This window comes from Manduca sexta, chromosome 26, assembly GCF_014839805.1.
Source record: "Manduca sexta isolate Smith_Timp_Sample1 chromosome 26, JHU_Msex_v1.0, whole genome shotgun sequence".
In the NCBI taxonomy this organism is placed as follows: domain Eukaryota; kingdom Metazoa; phylum Arthropoda; class Insecta; order Lepidoptera; family Sphingidae; genus Manduca; species Manduca sexta.
Window position 1 is genome coordinate 10642526 of NC_051140.1, and position 24966 is coordinate 10667491.

The window sequence follows — 24966 nt, forward strand, 5'->3', positions numbered from 1 at the left end:
GGAGGGTGCATCACGCACGTGTTGTCAGATTAATTGAATGCCTTCCGCCCGGCCCCGACCCGCGCCTGCCGCGCCGTCGCGTCGCTCCACTCCATACTCTTTTGACTTTATCGTAAAATGTATAACAAACCCCATAACTTGCAACTTGCACATTAATCGAGGGATCAACTGTCTGTATTTCGCTTTCTGTGTACTTGAGATTTTTTCAACGTTACTTTATTTTCATAGTGAGTATAAGCGCGGGTCGCAGGGCGCGGGAGCGGTGCGCGCGGGCCGCGGGGCGGGGCGGGTCGCGCGGCCTCTCGCGTTTAGTACAGCGCTCAGCAGGAGTGTCGGACGCTCGACTTTGCAGTCGGCAACTTTAGTATTCTTCGTTTATTTTCTTTTCTATTCATTTAATTTGTCTGTCGAACTTCACGGCGCAATAAACATGAAATGTGTCGTCGTTTGTGAGTGAGTACCGAGTCTTGTGTTCGCTGAAATTTTGTTTAGACAGTGTCACGTTCACGTGTGGAATCGAATTATTACCGGTTCCGGAGTTTTAAAGTATTTATTATACGCATACGGCCTTCATTTGCTACAAGTAGAGCCGGCAAATAGTTTCTGCAGTGTCCGTGCAGTGAGTGATAATCAAAAAAATATCGTGGGAACTTCTTCACCTAGTGCATATCGGTGGTGCGACGTTTCGCGCGCTCGGAAAAAGTTCGCACAAATATTTCCTATAAAATTCTTCTCGGAAACAAGTGCGCGGTGCGAGTGCCGGTAAAGTGAAGTCGGCAGGAAGTGTTTACAACTTAAAACATAACCTTCTTTCAAAAGGGGCGCGTGTTGCACGGGCATGCGCAGTTCGGTCATCACAATTATTAATAAGTGGCTCATAATTTTATAAACAAACTGTGACAGTGATTTTACTAAGGTGCTAGTGCATCGCTAAAAAGAAGTGCACGAGCGTTCACGAAGGGTCTGCGGCGACGGCTACCGGACACTTTTTAAATTTCAAATTGAGGATAACGTTCACCTGTGGGATTTCGGTGTTTTACCTGCGCGCGCACAGGACTTTATACGAAGGTGAGTCTACATATTTAGGTATCTACCGTTAATGAGGTGTCGCAGCTAATGGGCTCTTCTGTTATGCTCGCATACTTCAATAGCTTACGAATAAATTGCCAAGATGCAGCGATAAAACTTTGTTATCACGGCGTTGTTACTTTTTTTACTTCATTTAAATACAGCGATGCAGGTCTGCAGGTGCATGGTGCGTGAAAAAACTCCGGCTCATAAAATGCATTGTTGTTTTTTGTACGTTTCGTGTGTGGGGGTTAACAGTTTTTTATAACTTAAAAAAATTACAGTCGGTATGGCAGACCGGTCTATTGGTGTATGACGTCATCACAGGAGCATCCCGCGACTTTGCGTCTCACTCGCTCTTAAGTTGAGACAGCTTTACTAATAACCAAGATTTTACCGCATTTATGTTGTGTTTATGATATTCGGCTGTTCAAAAAGTTTAAATTATATTTACATAGAGTCACTTTATGTTCTAGTAGTGCCTTGCGATCTTCAGATATTGGTATCTATATTAATAACAACAATTATTATAAACATTACTATTATTTTAGTGCTATAATAAATTATTTCCTTGTTAAGGTAGGTCCACTATGCGATTAAAAGAAATTAGATCGTTTGTTTTTTTTTTTCATTGAACTTAAACGGATTTTTTTATGCTTTCGACTTTATGGAGAGCTTTCAGGTTAGATGCTGTTTAATCCCTACAGCTATTCTTTACTACAACGTCTTTTTATATGAAGCGAGTAATAAACAACAATGAGTCCAGGTAACTTTGAAACATCAAAATGCGCTTTTTCGCTTGGTATTGAACCCGAGAAAACTCTCCTTTTATTCGTTGACTTTATCACGGTTTGGTATCAATTTTATTGATTTAAGAAATAAATTGTAAAGCAGTCGTGAATTCTAAAGCACATCTTAACTACAATACTACAACAATATATAATACAAACTACAATATATAAGGGATATCACAACGAGAAAAGTAAATAATTTTTATAGGTGGTAGAGTCATACTGTAGACGCAAAGATATTAAACTATATAGTTAGTTATAAACCGGACATCAGGGCCAAATGTTTACTCCAAAAGTTATTACTAATTGGTAATAAGTCGTTGTCTTATTAGAAATGTCCGTTAAACAAGATGTCGCAGCATCCTCCAATATTAAATTATTTACAGAAAATATGCAAATTATTGCATTAAAAACGTGCAAATCACGATATGGAAAAAATGTGAAGTATTTTACATTGATGTTTTGCTATTCCATGGATTGAGTGATCATCATATAGGCGCAAAACTTTTGTATGACAGTTTTCCCACCGTCCGCTCTATATAATCCTACAACTCTTTGTGTAGACATTGGTGGCGAAGTGTCCATGTAATCCGATTCCTACCGGCTTCCCTTTTAGATTTATTTACGTTTGTCTTAGTTTTGGCTTTTGTTTAAATTGGCCGCGATATGTTAAATAAGGCATTTTTTTGCCTCGGGCTATCTTTTGAAATATTTCACTCTTCGCTACTAGTAGACATTATTTATTAACGAACGTTGGATAGCTCGATTGCGGTATTACCAGTCTTAGAAGACCGACCTGTGTCGACAAGTTGGTGCCTTACCCCTTGCATTCCTAATCGGTATTCTTTTCTTTTAGGTCTGGCAGTGTATCCTGATTCTTCTAGAAGTGTGAATGTTTGGGTCATAAATCACCTAATATTCAATTATATATACTTTTGCCATTACAAAAAAAAGCTATAATTAAAATAATTCGTAATGTTCCTTTTAAATACGTTTTATAATTATCAGTTTTAATACGTCATCCTATGAATGTAATTAAAATAGATAACGATAGGTATTTCATCCACAGGTCGAAGATGCGTAGGTTTAAAATCCCAAGTCTTGAGGTAAAATGCTTCATTTGTGCAATCTTTAAGTTATTTTGTTATTGAAGGTCGGAATACCTAAATGCTTATACGTGGTCTTAATTTATAATAATAAATCATAGAATTAATATAGGTTACTTTATTTAAAAAAGTTTTACGCAAGGTTAAATAAATACATAAGTATTTTTTTTAGGATTGTGGTCCACACTAAAACCACATTAATTCTCAAGTCAAACTGTAATCTTTAGCTTAATAATACAATCAATATGTTAAATAAAAATAAGCTACTATTAATAGGAATAAACGGCCAGTAACATAACATTCATAGAACACAATACATAAACATGTGGGTGTTTATGTATTGTGTTCTATGAACACAATACATAAACACCCACATAGAGGAATTGTTGGTGCGTCGCGGCAATCTCACTGACCATACGGAACGGTACAACACAGCCACTTGAGACAGTGGTGCCACCCGCCCCAGTCGGCTCATTCAAACTGTTCACAAACTGGCTACAGACTCTACCGGAATTAAAGCGTACTATTAAACTTTGGACTATATTGTTTAAAATACATTCAGAAAAGTAAATTGACTCGCTGTTCATTGTCATATTATTATTGTATCTGGTAGAGTATAATGAACTTATCTACATACCTCAATGACTACCTATCTACATAAATAGGTCAATACGTTTATGCAACTATTCGCATTTAAATTAAATAAAAAACTTTCCATATTTAAACATAAATGAATTAGATGAATCCGTCTATGCATTGTTTCTAAGCACATTTTTTTATTTATTTAAACACTGAGGTATTCATGTCGATGAATTCCGAGAGGTAGAGTCTTGGAACTAAGAACTCGCAAAAGTTGCACGGAGTTCGTGAATATATTCATTCAGGCACAAATATTGATGAAAAAGTTGCAACACTTAGACAATAAGCGAACTTACGTAACCGAACAATTATCCAAAACGTACGGCTTTGAAGCGTCCTTAAGCTAGTTGCTTCCGCTTTTATTCTAAGTTAACCGCCCCGAGCGCCCGTCTTGACAGGGAACTAAAATCTATCTGAAACTGACACCCACCGTTGGTAGAAAATAAAGATTCGTGGAATGGAAATAAAATTAATAATGTTTTATTATATTGTCATGGTTTTTTTAGGTATAGCTACGTTTGTGGAGTTCTGGCGAGTTCATTTTAAGGTCCCGGAGCTCCAATGTGTAGTTGGAAACCAACATGAGTTTTTAGCTAGTAAAAATCTGGCTTATCCTGCTTACCAGTAGTAGGCGGGAATCCCAGAGGATTGTCCCCATGAAAAACAAAAAAAAAGTATGGTTACGTTTGGTTTACTCTGCAACGAGATATCTGCTCTTTTTATAGTCCAACAAACTCTTGCTAACTTGATAAGTACAATCTAATCTGGAGAGGATTATTGATGAGAGAAGATAAATCATCAGTCACAATCACCGTGACGGCATAAAGAAACTCAATATTTTCCTATTTCTAAATTTTATGTATTTTCTAACTAGAAAATTCATAATGGAAAGATTCAAAATCTAATCCTTTATTTTCAAGCATCATTATCAAACCGGTTATAAGTTCGACAACAACCACGTGGTTAAGTTAAAGGGGCCAACTTGATCGTGAATATAATCAGTTCAAGCGTGTCATCAAAATGTCATACAAAGTTCGTAGATGCATTAACTCTTGGCTCTATGTTGGACAACGCCAGACTTAATTAATTAACCTCTCTACCTACTTGTGTCTTAGTTTATGATCTTAATGAACGTATGACGCCATTTTAAGAACTAATACTAGGTATTTTTGCAGTCGAAATGATCCTTTAATTATAATTCGAATACATAAACAAAACTTGTATGATTTTCCCGCCAAAAATATCTGCCTAGTTGATTAGATAAGCTTATTTATATTTGCGTTAAATAAGTAACACAAAGCACGCTTTATAATACTAAAAATCAGACTGCTGACTGTACTAACACTTTCATCGTTTGATGACTTATCGGAGATCATAGAATTTTGTATTATGACATCTATAATTCAGTTATGTATTTTCCAATAATAATGTCGCTGAACTAGGGAAAGGAATCTGAAAACACCGGACGTGTCCAGTGTTCTTGTTATTGATTCGAAGTGGGCCATCGTAAGAGCTCTATATTTCATAATAATATGCCTCCGAGTCTCAATATGGAAAATATTCGTTGATTTTCACATCTAATGGTAGATATTTATTGATTAGCATGCGCGTGCGAGGACCTAGATATCCTTGATGAGTTAAACGAACTTCGTGTACGTAATCAATGCAAATATTTACTTACACAATCTTCCTATATTTGCATAAAGTCTGCTTGCCAAATATACTCAAATAGTTTTTGTTGGTTTTCCGTTTCTCTATGTCGAGTCATGGTGCAATGTCTTCTATTATAACATGTTTTACTGTGATTGCGAAGTTTTTTATACAATGTTTGACATATTATGACGTAGTAATTGGTATGTTTATATTTAACGAATGTTATTGTTAAGATGTTATTGTTGTGTATTGAGTAAGTACTTTGAATAAAGAATTATAAACCAAAAATATTGGAAAAAAACATAACAATCACCTAAAGAATAATAGCCATAATCAGTTTTACTGATAATTTTTTATAAACAAAATCCGTTTCATTCGATTTTAAAATATTTTCCCTAATCAATACTGTTCAAAGAAATGTCACCTACTGTTTCCATCCATTTTTCATTCGAGAGTTAACATGAATACCGTGAACATTGAACAATCGTTTACCTACTTTGTCTAATTTATTGCACAACCGAATGCGACCTTTGTCAAATGAAAAACGTTACTCGCGACCGGTTTGTCAGAGAATCTTCCATGGAAGGCAGGCATACGCATACCTCACAATTTATTTGTGCCTTATTACTTATAAGTTCTGCCTTGGGTTTGCTATAAAGTTAATTGATAGTTGTTGAGCGTTAATGACATTTATATTGCCCATGTTAAGCTCTACATTCGTATATTTTTATAGCCCTATTAAATACTATACAGAGCAATGCAGGAAACTTGACGTTGGTTTTCTGTGCGACTGTGGTACTACCCCGGTTTTGCCGGCTCATTCCTGCAGCAGAAAAATATATTCACCGCCAAAGTTTACAGCACAGCTCTAGATATATTGGTGTAAAATTCCTAGTCATGCTACTGCGTGTGTAATTTTCTTTCTCGTCGCACTTATGTTATTAATGTGTGGGAGTTTTTAAATAATCATAAACTCAGATCGTTGAAGCTATTGACGTACACAGAGAAAAACTACCATACATCATCACTTTGCACCAACGGTGCGAGATATCATACAACTGAATAATGATTAAGCTGATGACTATCTCACATCATGTCTGCTGTCGTCATGTCTTCAATGATAATCAATATAACTAAACTGCATTTCAAGAATTGGTCAAGCGGGCCTGCCGGGATTGGGACGTGACGTTGGACTTTACGTAGAGTCGGGCGTTAACGTGGCGTTGCTGTCCCGCCTTCTTCACTCTTCGACGAGAGCTTTAGTTTATTTGCTATAAATACATCATTGTCATTATTTAATGCGTCTTATGATTTCATAAACGTGTCATTTACTTTAATATATGCATTTTGCATGATTTCATGTAATTTATTGTATTATAAACACGATAGATCTTTCTTTATATTCTTTTAAGTTAAGAAAAAATAAACCACTACAAATACTTTTAAGATTTAAATAACATTTCTGTGGAAGATTCGCGGTCCGAGCTTTAATATACACCGGTTGTAATAAACGTGTCTTCTCGAGGTGGTAATACCGTAGTTATGGTAATTTCATTGCGTCAGACTCTCTCAGGCACTCGGCCGAGGCGTTTTTCCACTTATAATGGGAATTAATAGACCCATTAATCCCTAAATTAAATAAATTTATACTGTATATTGTGGTGGAAATTAGCGCGATTTATATTTACAAAGTAAATTTAAAAAGGTTTTAAACATGTTGTGTTTATTTTTAAAATATGAGTTTGTCATTTTGAGAATCCATAGTGGTAGAAGATTATAGAAATACATGAAGAATGTCAAAGAAGACGATATGTCAGAGAAGAAGATGATAGGTCAAAGACGTGAAAAAGTTGGTGAAGGCTGTTAGCCCCGAGATTCTTAAAGTCATTATTAATGCTTCAGAAGCTGAAACGTAATGTTTGAGCAGAACCAGCCATATATGTTTTAATATGCCTATGCGCATATTCTGCCATTCATAAAACATATTCCAGAACACCTCTACCTACGTGCAAATTTGTTTCAACATTTCTAATTAATGTTTAGGAATGTTGTTATTAAAGACACAACTTGCTAAGTGTTGTGCAGCTTGCGTGTAAAGTTTAACGTCAAATTGCGGACAAGTTGCTGACGTTAACAACAACTTGTGGTAACATCTTAGAGTTTCTTTCCAAATGAAACGTCACGCCATTATGCATTGTGATGATATGTAGAAGTTTGCATATGTCTTTCTTACAAGTATCAAAGTTTTAAGTGAAACGTACGCGTTGGTGCAGACAGAATTTTTTTTAATTAAGTTTAAAGTGAAACCAGAAGTTTGAGGAAATACTAGAATAATAAACAGGTTAAAATAAAGTTTGTTATATTCTTTTATTCCTTATAAAGAAGCGATTGCTTGTCTCTAAAATACATTTAACCTAACGGAATGGCAGTATATACGAGATTTCATACTCGCGTCACAATAGCTATCAAAATCCCTACATAATAACCTTCTACGAGTCCATAAATTATAGAATTGATATCAATTTGCCAGATGTCCGCAGTTACTCCTCACATTTTTGGATCACAACCCAAATATAATCCTGACACTTGTTGAAACTGGACCGAATTCATAAAACGGAATCATCCGTTTCAGATAAATCCATGGATGATTTTATTAGAATCGCGCCCAGTCACCCGAAGGAAATGTGATATTTTATTGCACTTCATAATCAAAGTTATTGTTCATTTGCATAACCATTTCAAATTATTCTAATTAACATGATTTTTAACGTAAGTTCATTTGGTAAAATAGAATGTGTAAGGGATTGAGGGAAGGAAGAGTGAGAAAGACTTACTACTTATTAAGGAGTAAGATTATAATATAATTTTCCAGTAATCGAGATTGTCAAATGATGTATCCCAAAGATAGAAGCATAGAAATAGGTAGAGGTAAAGTGCAACTATAAAAAGATAAAATATTCGTAAATTAGACTTTCAGGGACGAAACATAGATTATTAAGACATTTGGTATAAGATAGCAATTAGTGAGAATATATTTTAAAATAATTGTACCAGTATAATCAATTTATTATAAGTAATATATGTAAGTAGTTGAAATGTCAAATAAAGACTGATACTACCTATTATTTATAGAACTAAAGAACAGGAGTTAAATCACAGGGTTACATTGAGTTTTGAACTAGACACCCAAATGCAATTCAAATGTGAATATTGATAAATATAAAGTCAACATAAAAAAAACACTGCGCGATCAGCCGAATACTTGTAATGAACAAAAATAGTTTTTATGCCAACATCGAGTGTAATAAAAATAGTAAATTCTATAGAGCTTAACAACCGGATCCGTCCGACTCCCGCCATACGATTCCTCTGAGAAACATGCGAACAGATTTATTTGTGATGTCATCGGCCGCAGACGATTCTTGTATTAACAACTCCATAATAAACTAATTGCGCAGACGTCTCACGCCAGACATAATATCGATGTTTCAAAGAACTTATAAAAAAAGAAATGAAAAAGTCGTCGTATAAACTTGTTCTAAACATAAAATGTGTTTTTTTTTGTGGATAGTCGTCTGCTTGGCGCGTGTTTTAGCAGGTAGCCACCCATCGTTTGACACAAAAAACTGCGCCTGAGTTATAATACGGTAGAATTTTGGTATTTCATCCCGTTCATCTTCTATCTTTGACCCCTTTATTAAAGATCCAACTTTAAGTCGCAAATGTCGTCCGTAGGATAATTTTCCTAATTTGTTATTGATAAACGGGTTCCTACGACCTTTTGTATCGTCACGATTATAGAACCATGCACTATAGAACTATTACAAACCTGTACAATACCATCTCATGATGTTAATAAATATTTTGTTTATCTTTTTAGATGGTTTAAGGTTTTGTTTACACAAACTGGGTTCGGTTTTGTTTCCACAGCTACAGGTACGAAATATTATGTGTGTGGTCTCAATATAAAGGTTACTAAATAAATGGATTCCGTTTTATATTACGCGTTTCGCGAGTTATAACAAAGACTTTGTTAAAGTCATCGGGGTAGTGTTAAAATATTACTGCCGATGTTTATTTAGTTGGGTGTGCGAAGATATCTTAAAACGATCGAATGGATTCTGTGGATTTGCACATTCCCTTGTTATTATTTAATTAGTGGACGAGAGTAAACTGTAATTAAATTATATTACCCAGATGATTGTTAATGTTACATCTTACTGATGTGTGTGTAGCGTCATGGCGCACGTTTTTATTTGTACGAGATGCGCTAGCGCATACCAGAAACGCATGGTGGTTTGCCGCTGATGGATTCGTAATATGTAACACTCGGTCTAATTGATGAATAATTTTGTACTTTTCCTCGTACTTTTGTGATGATTACAAATTTTTCACGACAATCCGATGAAAACGGTAGGAATAATAAGTTCAAAAAGTCTTCCATCAGTACCAGGCCCGATTTCTTTCCTTAAAGTTTGGCAACGCATCTACTATCTCTATACTGTAGGAAGTGTATGCAAATGAGATTAATTAGACTTAATGCGCGAGGGATAATTTTGATACATTTTGGAGCTTTCATCGATACCCACTTGTTTCATTGTTAATGGACGGCACATTAAAAGCTTTGACCCAGAATATATTTATTGAATGTTCACTATCGCCAATATTCCATCGCCTATGGTACTCTATGAGTTGTGTATTGCAATACCTATACAGTTAAATTGCGGATGAGTTAGTTCTGCACGGACGATTTCTTCTCATTACATTTATACGTAATATGTAATTTTATACATAATGTACTATTATGAACAATCCTACCGTGACTATGAACGTTATTATGTATTTAATATTTACAATAATCGGTTTATCTAAATTAATGAATTTGAAGCAAAAGGAAATGCAAAATAGCGTAACAATTACTCGTCAATTACGTGGAATGAAACGCATTATTATAAAGATGTACGCCTTACAATTCGTGTTTAAAGCCGATATGGTAGACAAAACTGGCTAATATAACATTTTATTCACAATCCAACACACGGCACGACCACGATATTCATCAAAAGATCTTGTACAAGCAAAACAATATTATCGTTAGAAAGATCAAAGCTATAGTTTGTAAGTATAGTTTATTTACGAAACGATAGGTACTTCATAACCTTCGCTTGTCAACGACAGCGGTAATTAATTACCGCTCGACCCACCCCGCCTTGTTGGCGGTACCCGATTGAACTTAACTAAGCGTAGTTCTCTTAGCTCTTGGTGTTTTGACATTCGACGACAGTCCACACCTACCCGCTAGCTAGACTGCGTTTCATTTCTCGGAAGTCGATCGCAAGAATATTTGTAGATTTTGTGTTTACCTCGCAGTTGTTTTAGAACTAATTTTATACAAATAACGTTGGAAAAAATATTGTGGTCTTTTTTACTTGCCATTATACTTTATATTTGGGTATATCTTTTGACGAGAATCTCATTGAAAACATTAAATATTGCGATAGGTCTAAATATAGATTTATCGTAATCGACATATTAATGTCCTATTACGTCACTGCATCGTAGGCTAGGGAGTCAACTTAATTGGGTTTTGTTGAAGATTTCCACGCAACTGAGTTTATACGCTTACAGAATCATGGACTGAAGCCAGCCACAGATAAGTTTATTTCGCGTCCAACCACCCGTTTGCGAGATAAGTACATTTCATACTTCAGACAAGTCGTATTCTGATAATAGTGAAGACGCTATAAAAGAGCTGTCTTTGTACCAGGCGTGGATGAAGTTGGAAAAGTGTGCAACTGAATTCTGCAGCCTCGAGTAGATACGCGCCTCAAGCGAATCGTACGTAATGCGCTCGATAATATATTCAGATCGCATTTATTCGCGGAGCATAGGCACTGAAATAAGGTTTTGTTAGCACGAGCGAGAGACAATCCCCCTGGGCTAGACATTTTGAAACGCCTTTGTAGGTGAGTTTAGAATACGACAAATCTTTGCGCACAGCGCCTTAGATATGATAAGAAACTGCACTTCAAAATTTATCAAACCCTCACCTGACATGTAACCCATCGAATTCCTGAATGATAGAATTTGAAATACTAAATTGTACTTAGTACGTTTTGTTTGAGAGTACTTACCAGTATTTTCACAGTTCCAAAAGTTTTTAGATTCGTTAAGCTGGGTGTACACAGTGAATGGTAGATGGTGGCAAATGTAGGTCATGACATCCTTTATATAACGTTAACAGAATGGAAATAGTTTATAGGTTGTATATTGTGGAGTATAGTATGATGCTTCTAGCCTATTCTCGGTACAATGCCTGAATGCTATCCGGCCCTCTTAAGTCGGTATTCTAGTATACAGTGCGAGTCAGCCATAAATCCCTGTACACATTAGAATTTGGTCGGACCGACGCGACGTCGGAGCGCCGAGCTGAAAGAACTGCCCGCTTCAATATGTCGACCAAGGAGGTTGAAATGCAAGCTCAGTGAGCTTTTAAACTTTTTCTATTTACTAACCAACTTCTTGTAGACATAAAAGCTACTTAGCATTCATATATTCTGAATATTTTTTTGCTTTTACGGTTTTTATGCATGGTTTATAATAAGTTTTTATGTTATTTGGGGAATATCCATGCTATAATACTGTTTAGATTTTATTTTAAAGAATATCATTAACTTTATAATTTATCTTTTTGATATAAAGTGTCATAGAGGACAAAACTTTTTATTCATATTTTTTATATTCGATGCTCTTCAAGGACTTATAATTGTTTGGGAGAAAATGGTCAAACTATTGATACGTCAGACTCCAACGGTATGAATAAATAGAAACCAATCAGGCAGTAATTATTGTTCCACATCTTTCACCATCTTTTTAACCAAGTCAATAAAGGAATTTACCTAAGGGTTGCTGGAAATTTGATTGTGTATCAAGTCTCGGTTTTATGTACATAGGATCGGCGGATTGTTAAGAAGGTTATCTCTGTACTAATATCATAGCGAGCTCTTAAACATAATCCTATACTGTAATAAGATCAATATTTGCTTTCTCTATGTCCCTAATAGGATTTAGTAGTTGTGTTACAACCTTGTGTGTTTCGGCATTATTTAATGTGATTTGCGGTCAGACTTTTGTTTTGACTATGCGTAGTGCATTTTAATTACGAGATTCACTAGTTCCAGTTATTGGTTGGGGCAAATTAACTAGTTGATTTTATTGGCAGGTATATTCAGGTTAAATCTCTTCAGAGCTCATCCAGCTACGATTTATAAATGCATGAAAATTTACTTAAGTGCGATACTTTTACCGCGTCGAATATACGATTCCAAAATATTTCAATACATATAATATTAGATATGTATTATGTAGCATCTATAAATAATGTTTAAATGTAATGTATCATTTATTTTTGGTTGGAAAGGTCTTGTCGGAAGAAAATTGTGGGGTAACTTCCATTTCGTAAAAACGCGTAGGAGCGGTTAACTACCCTTATAAATGCATAGAAATACAATTTTATTAAGTATCATCTACTGTTTTAGTAAGAATATTTCCCTTTTATTGTAACTACTCAACCTTATTAATTTTCAAAGAAGATAAAGGATTCAATTAAACACAAACCAATGAAACAACAAAAGGAAATTGCCAGCGCAAGATTAAATTATTACCCTCCACACTGGAGGTTTAATGAACGACATTAAAACGCTACATTAATAATGAAGGTGTAAATGTAATGCGGTGGAAGTTATAATTGGGGGAATAAGTAGCGATCACAAGTTGCCGCGCCACTCGTCCCGGAGGCTCGCGTAAATTAGTTGCCGACTACTAAACTGATACTTCGACGGTTCACGTCTAGTTAGACGGTGCTTAGCGCTACGTTGCGTTTACGAGATGAATATTTCATTTGCACGTGGTCGGTGACAAAAACGGTATAGTGAATTATATTGAACGTCAAAACACTAAATCAAAATGTTAGAGGTTCAGATGCTCGAAATTATTTTTTTAGTTGGATTTGTCGTTTTATATCTTGAAATCAACGAAGACATTTCATTATGCAATTTTACTCTATATATTAATTTATTGGGTCCGGCCAAAGAAGCTGGAATAACAGAAACTGACTTAAGATATTAGTACCTAATTAAAGTGCAGTCGCCAATGTCATCACGGTGTATTGATCCGTAGATGCAGCCTTCTGCTATTTATTATCCTTATATTATATACTAGCTTCCGCTCGCAGCTTCGCCCGCGTGGATTTCGGACTTCAAAAATGGAGGAGGTGCTCAATTTGTCGGGATGTTTTTTTAATGTATGGTGGTATGCAGGTGGTCCGATTGTCCGGTCAGGGTCTGATGATGGGATTCAGTATTCACGCGTGATGGCTTATTATTAGCATATCATGTATAACTTTGGTGTTTCTATACCGATTTCTATGATTCTTTTTATGGAATATTTAATAATGTTAACTTTTTTAATTAGGGATGACTGAAAGTGTTATAAACGTAAGAGTAGACAAATATAATAAGAAAGCTTCGAACTGCTAAGCTATCGGGAGTTACACGTGTTATTGAGAGTCAACCATAAAACATAGACATATGCTGTCGTGGGATATTTTTTTACATAATTTTAAGGAGAACATTTCCGTCATACATGATTTCTGTGTAGCTTTAACCATTAAGGTTGCACAAGCGACGGAAGCTTAAAAAATGGAGTAACTTCTCCCGTTTTCCCAACATTTCCCTTCACTGCTCTGCTCCTATTAATTGTAGCGTGATGAAAAGTATACTATAACCAGCACAGGAGTATGACAAATAATTGTACCAAGTTTCGTTAAAATCCGTCGAGTAGTTTTTGTTTCTATAACGGTTATACAGACAGACAGACAAAAATTTTACTAATTGCATTTTTGGCATCAGTATCGATCCCTAATTACCCCCTGATAGTTATTTTGTAAATATATTTCATGTACAGAATTGACCTCTCTACAGATTTATTATAAGTATATAATATGGTGCTATGTCATGTCCCGGACACAAACTTATTAGTCCTGACTACACTTATAATATCACTCTAGAGGGTGTAGAAAACAGTAAAATAAATATATAATTTGTCATTCATATTAAAAATATCTAGATTTAAGAAGCTGTGTCTTCTTGTATATTAATAAAACTTGTAGAGCTTTCAGTAAAGTGTATGTTAAGTCACTAATTATATACTTGAGTTGGCAGTGTAAGGAAAACGTTGGCATTATTTTACAACATTCACAAACACTATCACACAAAAATTAACATAATGTATAAAGACTCCATCAACTGTTTATTTAAAACTCTGTAACTTTTGCAATATTTTCCCTCTACCTGAACCACATGCCAATAAGAAGGCAATAAGCCTAGTGACAAATAGCTATTTTATGTAGCCGTGGTTACAAGTCCCGTTCGACGGCGGGCAATTTCTATGCGTATGTGACTCAGCAATAACTGTATCGAAAATGTATACTACTATATGCATGGTGGTTGATTAACACATATGCAGTAGTTTTTCAAAGCAGTTAGATTTTATTCATCGTCGTTGTTTTTATATTGTATAAATTTGGCGTCAAGTCACACATTACATATTATAATTAATATGTTTATAAAGTGCAAGCAGATATAATGCTTGTAAAGTGTAATATGCGTATCATCACAGTTTAGACAAAAATCATGCTTAGAAAGATAGACGGAGGTACGTTGGTATTCAACTAATTTCATGGGTACAAATTGTTCAATAATTGTGCTTGTCATAGGACACTTATTGAATTTGTGATAATATAATTATTGGGTATAGGTATTTTAAATAAATTTACAATAGATTTCTTATGCTTACGCAAATGTTAGACGTTGAAATAAAACTATTTTACGGATTTTATCGCGGTTTCATTTCGCAGCTACAAATAAAAAAATCGTATAATTATAAAATGTAGGTAGATATTGTAACTGTGACTTTTTGGGTAACTCATACCTTAGTCGCCCCATGACCACGAAGGCTGCAGTTTTCGAAACGTCAGAAGCAAATGATAATACAAAAAACCGCGATAAAATCCGTAAAATAGTATTAATTCAGTTTTACAACTTTAAAAGAAAGTTTCTTTACAGTTGAAAATAGTACGTAAAAATTTTTTTGTTCAAACTATGAACAAAAAGTGCAAAGACAAATCTTTAACATGTACCCAATATTTTCCAGTAATAGATTTGAGATGCCATTTGGTAATTTAATAGTAAATAATATTAATAAATTCTAGAAAATATTAGTATGTTGCTAGGTGCATATCAATATATTATAAAATATTATTTAGAAGACTAATAAAACTGGGAATATACATATTGACTCATTTATTGCCACAAAAGTTTGTTAAAAACTCGTTTGTTCGCACCTGAAACTATGAAGGCCGTTCGGAGCTTTGACCTCGTGACCTTGTAACCTTCGACATGAGTGTGCGCTGGCGGCTGCTCGCGACACCGAATAGTCGTGAAGAACACTATTAAGTATTAGGTACCCATTAATTAAATAATTTAAATATGTAATATAATGATATGGGTTTGAAATTTGAAAATCTATATTATACTAACGGAATATTATGTGTTTGCAATTCTAGATATTTACAGAAAATAAGAAAGTGAAGATGGACGAGAGTATTCGAAATATAGCAATCAAATATCAAACTAGTTAAAAAAAAACCATACGCATTGCTAGAAATTCACTGACGATGTAACTTTCTTTTAACTGTTTGCGAAATATGAAAGTTACCTAATTTCATCTATCATACAATCAATTTAGTAGTTCTAAATTATTCTCTAAAATAGTTGCTAAGATTACTATGCTATTTTGTTCTATTGATATTAATTGTGTACCTTATCTCAATTCTGACAATGATTCTTTTACATTAACAAAGCTTAGCGTTTGCGATAAAATTATATTTAGATTTTTTTTATGTAATTTCAATTAAGCCAAATCGATGTACACTTTTGGACTTACCAGGATGAAGGAGCAGTCAGATATTGAAGCAAAGAGAAATATTGTACAACATCAACAGTTTATTTTCAATTCGATGGTGCATGAAACGTAATTGCGTAGAACTTTCTAGTAGATATAATATGACGTACTTAGTAGTTGTATTTTTATTAACCGCTCTGGTATAAACAGTACGCTTAAAAATTTCGTCTTGGGACGCAGTTTTGCGTATATATGAATCGTTCGTACGAGCAGGCGTCGGATATATCTACCTAGATGTAAAATTATGTCTAATACATTATGAAAGAATCCATGTTGTCCGTATTGATATCATGGATACGATAATAAAATTGTCTATTACACTCAGTGACGTAATAATAGACATAATGCCACGGGCCCTCGGCCGTAAGGAAGGCAATTTTTTTTAAACATTTTCTTAGTTTTTTGTATAGGGGCCTAAAAAAAGTGCCGATAAAATCTATACATATACAGATATTTCATATTAGGAGAGACCCATTAAATTAATTTGCCTCGGGAATTTACAGCGCGGTGTAGTAACGCCACTGGTTACACATTCCCAGTGAAGCCACTATATTGGCATACCATACCCGAAGAAGGGACATAGTTTATTTTGTAATTAATGTTACAAACCGAATGCTAAACAGCGAGTCAAATAATAAATGAATTGCAAATCTAAGAATTTCTATATTTAACTCAAACGATCATACAAATATGAAGTTATCTATGAGTGCGTTTATGAATCGTGAAGCGTGTCGGTTAACGTCCTAAAATTGGCTCCACGTGACGCTCCGCGACTCTGACCTTCACTTACCGTCTACAGATTAGTGTGAACGGTCAGTAGGTAACTGCTACTACTTGTATTCTGTCTTACAATAGACACAATACCACCAAAATTTATATGACTGATTTATAGTCTCGAGCGAATGATTTATGAATTAAGAAAATACATTTTTATACATGTAAGATGTACATCAGTTTGCTGTATGAATGTATTACTGGAAGATAATAACAAAATAACTTTATAAAACTAGAAGATTTTTAATTTCACAAAATTAATATTAAATCCTATTTTATCAAAGTATTGCAACTTCGGATTGAAAAATCTCGTAACGTAGAATATCTAAACTGACATTTATTTTAAATTTTTTTGTTTTTATAACTTTAAGAATATAAAATGTGTAAAGCTTTCCCAGCTACATATTCTTTATGATTATTTAAGAGCGAAATTACTTTAACCGGTTTATATTATGTGTCAAAAACTAGATTATCGTCTCCATATTCATTAGATAATTTAAAACCGGTCTTTATAAGAAATCGGAAATAAAAGTAAAATAAATAATTTTATGTTGCTAATAAACGAGTATTTCTTATGAAATATCAAAACACGCTCACACTATTACATTCGTCGTTTGTAAGATGGTTATTAATAAAATTGTTATTTTCAATCATGACAACGTTATATTATGTTCCGGAAACAGGGAATGTTATATCCTAAAATTAGAGTTAATTTCTACGGGAATCAAATATCATTCAGTGATAACTTGTGCCAGCCGCGGGCGTGTAGCGAGAAAAAAATTGGATACATTCCAGCAATCGATTACATTTACTCCATCGTTAAAAGAAAATGATCATATATCTGTGCATTCACCACATAGCTATGTTCAGTGATATTGCATTGGTATTATGACAGTTTATACTACCGTTAAGTGCGGGGCTCTGTTCTTCCTCCAATAATTCTATTGAAGGTCTATTCGAAAAAAAATATTTTACTCACAAATGATTTTTTACTTAGAATAGTGTAAGAATGGGGCGGAGGGATTTTTAGAATTCCGGTAATTTTATCAAAATGTTACTTTACGAAGCGCTTATTTTCGACCGTGGAAATTGCTATACTAGTTGAGCTGGCTTATCTGTTCTATAGAAAAATCTAGCAGGTAAGTGGTCCAGGCAAACATAAAATTCAAAGTTCACACGGGCATACGACTACAAATAAAGATGTATTTATCTGTAATCTTCATCTCTTATCTATTCTGGTCTCACCTTATCATTGATAGCAAAAGGTGTTCTGAATTATTTATCGTCAGTGTGGCAGCTGTCAGTGTGTCAATGATATCTGTTGACAAATTTATCGTTTTATCGATGGCCGTGTCAGATCATACATCATAGTTGTAATATGCCAAAACAAATTTTAACTTCCAGTTAAAAGTAAAACGTCGGAATCTCGTAGGATATCGCGGCTTTAAAGTATCTGTTTTTTCTTGTAATAATGTCGGGAAATGAGAGGAACGCCTCAGGGATCGAAATATCTTCTTTGATGGCGTCCGGGCACGACGGAGTCAAACTTGGTCAAACTGGTTGGATCAATAAAAATGTTTGTTGAAAAATAAAAGAATTTATTTCGTAGCTGGCCCACATTTGATTGTTTATCGGTGGCCACATCCCAAAAAGGTTTAAAACGTTAAGTATGAACGCACAAAGAGAGTCGAGTGTATGGATTGTGAATCATAAACAATGGTTAGCCTTGTTAATGAAACTGAATGCGGGCGAGTCAGCGGTCGTGGGACCGGCACGATTTGTTACGTTACCATGCCGCACAATCTAACTACGAGTATATACATGAATTCAATTTGTACTTCTATTTCTGCTTATTCTAAACCGATATGAATGAATAATTTATTATCATGAATGTTTCATTTTATCGGGGGTTCATTTCAAAATTATTATTAAAAATACGAGACCACTGTTGATCGAAGTAGATCTTTTCTGGCTTCATAGATGTAGTTATACGATGCCGAATGAACTAGTCTTCACTAAATAACGTAAGTATTGCGGAATAGTGTGTAAATAATAGATGATGATGTGATGGTTAGCCGTGGAGTTGCTGCGATGATATCATTCCGCGTTCTCTCACGACAACATCATGCCACGGTTAGTGGGTTAAGCAAAGGCAAACAAGTCTCGGCAAAAAACGTTTGCAATTATCGCTGGCATGTGATTTAATATGTTTAAGCGTCTATTAATACTATATTAGCTAAGAATTCTTATAGCTTCGTCCTTGAGTCTGTGTAAAAGAATTCAAGATTAACAAGAAGTAACAGTTTTGCGTGCGCTTCCCCGCATTTCTGAACACCCAATGCACGTAGCTATATATGAATACGTAAGACTTATGGCAGATCATTTAGCTAAAATAGAACTACATCAGTAACTATCTTAACGAAACTGTTATTTGTTTTATAAAGTTATTTTGATCGTAACTCGTGATATTTTATTTATAGACAGGTCTGTTAATTGGATTTAAGTTATCTCCACCGGGTGCGTAGTACAACCGTGAAAATGCAACAAATATATACGAAATCACTTACAACGCATCATTTATAGTAATTAACTGTTTATTTACGCTGCAAAGCACAGTTCAGACAGAGCAACCATTTACATTTGCTTCGGGGTTCATACGAGTAATTTACTCGCATTCGCTGTGGTTCGACCAGGTGGAAGTCGGTTACGTAACAATACCAAAACGATGCACAATGTACGTGATTGGAAATGGATTTAAAGATAGATTGGAGAGGAAGACCGAAAGCGAATACGTATGAATGAACATGTAATATTTATTAGTATAGATGAGTTTATGGAGGTATAATAAGTCCTGTCAATACAATTGTAATAATTATCATTATATAAACTGTTTCTCGGCGTCCAATTGTCAGATAATAAGTACCTGAATATAATTTATGCCGGTAATGGGATATCCGTTTACATGACATTTGATTAAACAATCGGATTCTGAGTGGCACTTGTGATATGTTCCCGTTTATATTCCAATTTTTGGGAATTTGTTTCCATAAACGTGCTATAGAAATTTAAGATAGGTCTCCTGTTGTCAGTAGGATCTAGGACATTAAATCCTGGCAAGCACCTATTGAGCGTTCGATCACTGTTAATGGATACAAATTGTGGAATAAACTGTGACAACAAGTAAACATCGTACAAAACCTTACGCGGCCTATCCCCGTCCAAGCCTGACCCAGAAAAATATACAGGGAAACTTGACTAGCAAAAGAGAATACTTATAAGTTTGGATAATTGGCTTTAAGAACATATTCATCTAATTAGCGCTCAGGCTGCTTCTCCATAATTTTACGCGTGTTACGTAGAGATAATTAAAAAGGAATAACGTTTGTATTAATAAATTTGTGATTCCTTTATATATTCACGCCTTGGGGATATAATTATATGTAATATAATAGTTTGTTATATAAAGTAAGATGATTTGTATAATATTCATTCGTCAAGTTTCAAATTGTGGGAACCTGGGCGTACCATTTATCTCAGATCGCGTTTCATTACAATATGAACTGCGGCACTTCATGCCGTTATGCTTACTTGAGATGTTATGTATATAATATACCAATTTCACATAACATGTTTTGATTATTCTCTTATGTCAGCTTCTACCTGTCCTTTATTCCGAATTCAGTCTCGAGTTAGTCCTCAGAAGAACTCACATAGAGCTTGACTGCTCGGGGTATCTTACCCTCGATTTTTCAACCCCCTATTATTCTACCATTAGCGTAATGAGGCAATCGAATATATTTTATATTAATTATAATCTCAACATCATATTGGACAATTATTATTGCATAATGCATAAATAAGTACAATAAATGAAACCGGCACTCCGCACTAACATTAGTGTAAAACATATAAGCAGGTACAAAACCTCATTGTAGCAGACAGTCGTGTCGGTGCAGTAGGCGACACCCCCGGGACACCTTTTATGTATTTCAATGTTACATTGAGCCATCCACTAACCCGCTCTGGTGCATTCACTATGTTCACTACGGCCGTGTTTGTTTCACACAAAGGGGTAAGTGAAAAGTGATTAAATAATATGGAGTTTCGAAACATGTTGTACTAAGGGCTTTCATAGAACGTGAATGACATCGCATTAGATTTTGCTGAGCTAAAACTACGTTGTATTATTTTGAAGGCATATAAAATTTGACAACCCGCATTAGGCAACCATGTTGGACTAAACATAGACCATAGAAGTAGACAAGGTCTATGCTGAGCAGAGTGTCAGTGTATAATTTTGGGCCGATAGTAATACCATTATTGAAGATTTGGTGTCAAAGTACTCCATCTAGAGCGGAAATATTGATTCTCGGGAGAAAAATGGAATGACCTTTTTAAATCAGACGAAACAACGTTTTTAATTGACGTGTTGGTCACAATTTCGGCTGTGGGTGCGCTGTTTTCCAATAAATAAACCAACATGACACTAAGTACTTTGCCCGATACTCGATGCTTTTGGGTCATGTTTGGCCGGAGTAAAAATTTCAGAGTATCGGGTAAATTACTGATAGTATCGTTCGAGATCGCCCATAAGTAGTTACAAGAGTAGACACTTACAACATTAATTCACAACATTTCTGCTCTATGTTCTGAGGGTGATCAATCACAAAACACTTAATGCAGATAAAAATTAAGTTATTAACCTCAAACACTTTCTGAATGTTCAATACGCTGCGCACGCGCACTTAACATTTAGTATATTTAAAAGCTCACTTTTCCTCTCATTTATTTAAACAATGACGGTTATATAAATACCTAAATACATTTTGTGCGTCATCACTTGTGAAATACCTATACGTCGAATGAATCATGTTTTGTCTTGAGAATTTTCAAGCGCCATGAATGTGTTTTAAGTGCGACCTCGAATGATAAAATATATTTTTGTATGAACGGTTCCTTATGCCGAGATGGAGAGGTAAGTATATACAGGTCTATTTTGGGTGGCACGTTTGTGGAAGNAATTTTAGCGAACAATTTTCTTTAATAATCAATGGTGCATTGCTTTACCATAATCTATGTTTACCTTTATTATGCGTTTCTGGTCCAATAATGTATACTAGATACCCTTTAGGCGTACCTTCTGTCGCAAACATGACATTAACCTTTGGAATTATTGACGCTCGCACAAAATAATTATTTGCTGGTCAGTGTCAACTAGAATCATTAATATTAATGAACCTGGTACAACAATCTCAAGAATGTTCATCGAAGAATGCCTTTTGAGTCGCCAACTATTGCAAATACCTTTCGCCGATGAGAGTGAATAAACTCTAAGCTAAAAAAAAACTCCATAATTTTATAATATGTAACACATATGATTTGTTATTATCGAGTACTTGAGTGAATCAATTCTAAATTTAAAAATATCTCGTAATTTATTTCAAACAATATTTGACTGCCTTTGTGGCGTAGTTTTATTACGGTAAGACTGCAGTGCTGAGGCCTCGGGTTCGATCTACGGTCGGGCAAAGTGATATTGGGGTTTACTACTCAGTGTCAGCCCGGAGTCTTGAATTTGTGCCCGATATAGCGATAAGCTTGTCCCCATCACATTATGCGATGTACATTGATAATTGATGCGATTTACACACGGCGGAAAGTAGGTGCACCCGTTGCGTCTCTGCCTATCCCTTCAAAGATAAGCGCCGTGAGTGTGTGTGTGTGTTATTTCAAACAAATAAAGGTTTTTTAATATGCAATTATAGCAATAAACCGTCGACCATACAGCGTCTACATGAACTACGCAGAAAAACTTATCTCTCCGTAATAAAAAAAGTTTGATCAGCATTCAATGCACCAGTATTGTTTATTAACAGAATGTACAAGGTATCCTCGTCTATATTGCGTTGTCTGAATGATACGGAACGTGGATAGGCAGGAGTGGGTCGGATGCAACTGCACGGCTCTTATGATGAATCGATATTGTCGCATATTCAATAGTTCTAGCGCATATGTTATTGTCGGTGAAGTAGGCTTTTATTGTTATTGTATATGAAGACTGCATTATGCGAAGCCAGTGCCAGTTATTGGCCACTGTAGTTTGATTTGATATAATATGGTGAATAGAAATTGATTTAGTTATTTCCTTAACAATCTTTAGTAATTTATAGCTGAGTTGTTTGAAAATGCGGAACAGGTATCTAGTCAAATAATAACTCACTTTTATAATGATTATCCTATATTGCCTGTAATGTAACATGACTTTATTGGTAAAAAGTTCTTTACAGCGGTTCATTATAGGTTTTCTGTTTAACTTACTGCACGCTAAAAGAGATTTTAAATAGGTTAATGCAGTACTAACACATTGTAGTGAAAATATCGCGTTTTATATTCGTGTAGCAAAAATATTTTCAGGTATTTTACTGAAGTAGGACGCAAAGTAATCAAGGCTGTTATATCAAATGTTTTTTTCTATTTCGCAATTATTATTATCAGCTTAAGTCGATGTTAACGATCAAATATGTTAAGGATAATGTTTGTTTTAAGTAATATAAGTATAGAATACTCGTACAGTGGGCGTAATACATCTCTGTTTATCAAAAAAGGAAAGAAGTCGTGATGTTTCCACGTTATTTATAGTCTTTAGGCGTATACAGTATACCGTATATAGATCAGAATCACCGTTTTTCTGATCAAAGGCTATCTAATGTGGTTAGGTTGTAAGAGATTTGTATCGGCCGTCTGGCATGATTCCACGAGTAGATAGCTGGCGCGCGCCAGCTCAGCGTCAGCCTGTGTGAACATGTTACACTAAGATTGATATTACATGTGTTACGTTACATATGCATTGTCTTGTTTTGGATTAGCTGTATTTATTATACGATAATGTATACTGCACCAGTTTCGACTTGAAGAAACATTTATACTAACAATTCGGGTTTGTCAATCGGTGGTATAACGGTAATTTAGCATTCAGGTTCATTTAATTTGTTTATAAGTTATTATTTTAACACGGCACAGCAAATAAGTGCGGTGAATTTAGTAAGTATAATGGCCAAAGAGAAATAGTTTTCCTTGACAATTAAGCCTACTTTATATTTAAACATCACCATTTCTGCAGGATTGCATTACATATTAATTGTTCACTAAGTTAAAGTTACGAGTTTCAATTCAAACAAAATAGCTTCTGATAATTTGTTGAATACATTTGCTGATTTATTTAAAAATGACAACAGCGGGTTTTTTACCATATGCCTCTGGAATAATATTGTCCCTCGAATACTTGAATCTTTCATTTTATTTAGCATAAAGTCTGCCATCAAGGTCAATAAAAAAGGCTATAAAATATTTTAAACTCTATTATGTCGGACCTCTTTTTATCTAGAGTACATATAGCTGTAGGCCAATTTTATTACTTTGATAAAAAGACCGAAAACGTAAGTTACGATAATATTTTGTTAAAACGGAATCATGATTGTTTTTAACACAGGCCGATAAGAGTAAGTAGGTTACCACATGTTAAGTGGTCATCCCACCCCAACCATGTATTGTCATGTTGTGTTGCTACCTTTAAAGAAAAAACGGGGTTTAGGAAAAGAAAGAAGGTGTTTGAGTCAATGCAAATCTCACTCACCATACGAAATGTCCCAGAAAGCCTACACTTCTCTTTCATTTACTGTGTTACCCTGGCCGAGTCGGTAGAGTAGCCTATAAAGTATAAATATCTGTACAAATATCTACAGTATACTTCTACTAATTTGAAGTTTGCGAGCGAAGGAGCGTTTTTCAATCACTAAGTAGAAGAGATATTTAGGTCACATTCTAAATTGCGTACACACTCATTATATTTTAACAGCATACAAAAGCGATAACAATGATTGGATTCAGGAAAGCAGAAACCATAAAATTGAAAT

The 24966-nt window shown here is 34.8% G+C and overlaps 1 protein-coding gene across 7 annotated transcripts in view; it reads left to right on the forward strand.

The window, feature by feature from the left end:
* The first annotated feature begins 290 nt into the window (after positions 1–290).
* The window catches only part of LOC115450613 (polypyrimidine tract-binding protein 1), a 431449-nt gene continuing 406773 nt past the window's right edge, over positions 291–24966 (forward strand). For all 7 annotated transcript variants that reach the window (XM_037443023.1, XM_037443026.1, XM_037443021.1 and 4 more), the window contains exon 1: positions 291–1068. The gene's annotated coding sequence lies outside the window, so the exon portion shown is untranslated. The remainder of the gene's footprint in view (positions 1069–24966) is intronic.